Source organism: Camellia sinensis, chromosome 3, assembly GCF_055761805.1.
Source record: "Camellia sinensis isolate YWXY chromosome 3, ASM5576180v1, whole genome shotgun sequence".
NCBI lineage: Eukaryota > Viridiplantae > Streptophyta > Magnoliopsida > Ericales > Theaceae > Camellia > Camellia sinensis.
The window spans coordinates 227,959,681-227,964,664 of NC_138963.1; positions in this window are offsets into that span (position 1 = coordinate 227,959,681).

The window sequence follows — 4,984 nt, forward strand, 5'->3', positions numbered from 1 at the left end:
TATGGAGAGAATGAGACGAAAATCAATCGTTTACACATCCGAAAATCGAAATTTCACAAAAGTGCTTAATATTACCTAAAAATTATGCTGGTTCTAAATATATGATCAATTTTGGATTATTAAGCTGCTAAGGCCCTCAATTTCTACTTCATCGTTCTAATAGCAACAGATACATTTCTTTTCTAACAGATACAATTCATTTCATAAGACATCACAACATAGTTATTTGAACTTATTTCTTCATACAGCTTCATCTTAGTCACTTAATAGCACAGAATAAAGGACGAACATATATCACAAGCATATATGAGGGTCGGGTTGTTACACGTACGCTTCTAACTCTGCCCTTTATTCAGCTCCCAAAATTGCCCCCCAAACTCCCCATTGACGACAGTTAATTGGTGTGTTTGGTTTCAAATTTGAAAAGTCAAGTGAAACATAAATTAGGCAGCTTCACCTATCCCAATGTGTATGTCAGAACACAGGCCTTTCGGTCATCATTATACGTTCCCGCCTCATTCGTGCATCTTTTGCATTTATTACGATTTGAAACTCCAGTCTCTTCGAATGCACACTTTTTGAATATTAGGGCCTCCTGGATTGCCAGCCAGAATTCCTCTCCTATCTCGCGTCTTCTGTAACTTCTTCCCGTCTCCTTTACCTCTCGTAAGTTTTCTTCTCCTCTTTGTAATCCTACTTTTCGTGTTCATTTTTGATTTAGAATACCCAAATCCTCACTAGAATGGCTAAGCATTTGAAAGACCTCCTTTTCGAGGGTCATATCTCTGGGTTCTGGAGACATTTCTCTATCCCTGATGATGTCCATATATCTCTAGTGATGGACAATACCCTTGATATGGAGAGGGAGGAACAAAATACCATCATCTTTCCTCTCCTATCCATTGTGGAGGGTGGGGTTCGCTTTCCCTTGCACCCATTTCTTAGGGCCGTCCTCCGCCATTGGGGTCTGATTCCTTCTCAACCCAATGTGAATTTCTTTCGAATCATAATGGGAATCGTAGAACTGAACCGGCGCCTTAGGATCAACCTCGGCGTTCCGGCGATTCGGCACTGCTACGCTCTGGCCAAATCCTCCGGTCGGCTCGGGCGCTACTTTCTCAGGGCCAAGGACACCAACCATTACTTGGTCACCATGCTTGCCAGTTCTGGCAAACGAGTTGACGATATCATGGTCAATGTCCGCGGCAACTGGGAATTCGACGAAGGCGAAGATCGCCTAGACCCCGTTCCCAAAAAGAGGGGTGAACCAGGTGGCCGAGTAACTCCTTATGTTTGTTGATCTTTCTTTTACTCGGCTTTCTCTTCAAGTCTAATCCTTCGTTTTTGCAGGCAATAAGTTGAAGAAGATTCAGACTTCGGCTGACGACGTAGTCCTTGCGGAGATTAAGACTGCACTCAAGTATTTTGGTCGTCCAAACGTACAAAAGCAAGGGAGAGCCGCCCATATACATCTGCGGTACGAGCCTACTTATACCACATTCTCAGCTGCGGACGACATCCCGATCCCATCCGGCGAACACCACCTTATGGCTCTTATCTTCCCCAGCTTCAAGACCCTCAGACAAATTGGTTTCGAAGCTTATGACTCGGAGCAATACGCAGAGACGGTGGTCGAGGTAGTTGCCGAACAAACGAGAGAGTTTGCTGCGGAGGTTGAAGAGGTCGACGAGGCTCTAAACTCAGCGTTTGAGGCAGCTGGTCTTAACCAGCCTGACTCACCGTCCACTTTGGGTCGGGCGGAGTTTTCCTTCGGAGATATTTTTACAGATTTGGAAGATCTACTCGGCGATTTTTCTGAAGGCATGGCTGCGGAAAATCTAACGCAGATGGCACGAAAGAGAAATGCTGAATGCATGGTCGCGTGATGGAAAGCCGAGGCCAGCCATTCTAGGCCTACCCCAATTGAATCTTCACAACCCGCTATGGTGAAAGAGACGGTTGAAGTTGTTTCGGCCGAGTCGGATAAGGTGGCCGAACAGCAGATCCAAGAAGAAAGGTCGATTCAAGAAGGGCGAGGCGAAAAACGAAACGTCGAGGGAGAGGCCGGTTCAAAGGAGAGCCCTGCTGACAAACGGTCTCGTCTAGAGGAATCGGATGTGGTTGTTCCTTTCGTTATTCAACCGAAGATCAAAAACACGCTGATCTCCTCTGACGCATCTGCCTTGAAGGATCTAGCTGTAGCGTTGAGCTTGGCCACCTCAACTTCGTTGCCGACTGACAAGGCCACCTTTCGAGCAGAGTCGGATTTGGTAGCTATAGCGTTAGTTGCCCAGTCGGCCGTTTTGGTATGCGACTTGATCTTTTTTACTCCTTGTTTGGTTTGGTTTGCATACGATATTTCTCGGTATGTGATGATCCTGACTCCTTGCTTTGCAGACTGTTAGAAGGATAGCCAAACTAGGCCGTCACCAACACGAAGCCATTGAAAGAATTGGCCGCCTGAAGTCGGAAGCTGAAGGTGAAAAGAGCAGGGCCGAGTTCGAGGCGATGAGAGCCACGATGGAAAGTGCTCGAGCCGAAGCTGAGAAGGAGAGGGCTTAGACTGCTGACTGGCTTAGATCCGATGCCGAAGAGAAGGCGAACGCGAGCGAGGAATCGCTCAAGTTAGCTAAGAAGGCGCTTGCTAAGGTGGAGGCCGAGTTGGAAGAGTTGAGGAAGGCCAAGGAAAAGCCAACCCTGAGGCTTCTGCGGCGCTCGAGGCTGGAAAGAGCGCCGCCCTTAAGGACTACGTAGAAGAAGTCCCCAAATTCGAGAATCGGGGATTCAAACATGGGTCGCTCAAAGCCCTTGCTGCCGCTGGAGTTACATTGGCCATGCCAATTCCATACGAACAAGTGGACGTTGAGCCACTTGAGTCTGATCCTGAGGACTGATTTGGGAGACACTAGTTTTATTAAATATTTTCAATTTCAATGTATGTTTTTGTCTAGTAGATTTTCATCATTTTTGGATTTTCATATGTAAAATGTCTGCTGCTAGCGCCCAATTTATGAATGAAAATTTAATATTGTACTCAAGTTACTGCTTGTATTGTTTGTTATATGAGTACGTAATTAGGAGAATCAGCAATTAGAACAAAATGTCATGGTTACGTGAGACGGCAAACATAGAAGCCGATTAAATTTATGGATCTGACTTAATCAACAAAATGAATTCATGAGGTGCCGAATAACACGAACTTATGAATTTTGTACTGATGAATCGATTCGTGGAACAGCTGGGGCACTCAAGCCAAATAGATTGATGAATCTGCCCTTGCCCCAGCTGGTTCACGAACATTAAACGCCGAATAACACGTTATGAATCTTGTAGTGATGAATCGATTCATGGAACGGCTAGGGCACTCAAGCCGACTAGATTGATGAATCTGCCCTTGCCCCAGCTGGTTCACGAACATTAAACGCCGAACAACAGGAACTTATGAATTTTGTACTAATGAATCGATTCGTGGAACGGCTGGGGCACTCAAGCCGACTAGATTGATGAATCTGCCCTTACCCCAGCTGGTTCACAAACATTAAACGCCGAACAACATGAACTTATGAATTTTGTAATGATTAATCGATTCGTGCAACTGCTGGGGCACTCAAGCCGAATAGATTCATAAATCTACCCTTGCCCCAGCTGGTTCATGAACTTTAAACGCCGAATAACACGTTATGAATCTTGTAGTGGTGAATCGATTCATGGAACGACTGGGGCACTCAAGTCGAATAGATTGATGAATCTGCCCTTGCCCCAGCTGGTTCACGAATATTAAACACTGAGAGGGAGATTAATGATATGGAATTTGGGCCGGACAGAGTTAGGCCGGACAGAGTTGGGCCGGACAGATTTCGGCCGGACAGAGTTGTGCCAGACAGATTTAGACCGAACAGGTGTTGGGCCAAGTTGTGTAGCCCGGCCTTGAAGGAAGTTGCTCGGTTAAGGCAGCGCATTGATTGACCGAGCTGCAAGAATCCGTGGTTGCGAAACCGGTCAGGTGAAAAGTCCATCGCCAGGAAAGGCAAGGTTGGACCGAGGTACCTGTTTGTTCGGCAGGTAGGTCGACCGCAAACAAGCGTGAGTTGTCCCGAGCTCGACTTTGCGGAGATGCTGCCGAGTCCGGTCCTCATCTGAGCTTAGCTGTTGGAGTACTTGGGCATGAAGCGTAGCATGGCAGACGATGGCCGAGATGGAACTGCCCGGCTGCCGAGCTCTCAGGAGAATGGGCAGGCAGTTGGGTTAGGTGATGCTCAGCAAGGTTTATGCTGACAGATGGGATAGCAGTGCCACGTGTTGAGAGGTCACTGGGAGTAGATTTAGGGCGCAGAAGGTATATAAGCATGTCTGTGCCCGCCATACGCTGACGGAGGAACATTTGGTGAGACATACACTAAATACTCAACACTCTCCCTTCTCGCCATCTATCCCCTGTGTGTGTGTTCTAACTTGATCGTCGGAGGGGTTTTCCGGCCACACACCGCCGAGTAGCTCACTGCTGTTGTGCTCGCAAGTGATCGGACAGAGACAGAGCTCAGAAGAAAGGAGTACGGGCTTGCCGGAATATTTGCTCCCCGTACAATTGGCGCCGTTTGTGGGAACTTGACAGACAAAACCTTGTCTTCCAGGCTCATCTGATCGCCATTCATGGCAAACAACGATGAGATTCCGTTGTCTGCCATCGACGGAGCCACCCCGGAGTTCATCCGACGGAGAGAGGGACATCCCGCCATCCTTCCAATGGCGGATTTGGAGACATTCCCCGGAGGGCAGTCGGGGGACACGCGGGATAAGCGCGGGAGAAGTTATGGTCATTCGCGGAGTCCAGACGGTCATCGGCGGCGGAGAGAGTCACACCCCAGACGTCTAGAACACAAGTTGAGGGACCAAGACGCCGTCATCCGGCGAATGATGGCGGAGATGGAAGAGCTCAAGCGGCATGTCAAAGGGAAAGGTGTAGCTGGAGTGGGTGACCACAGTG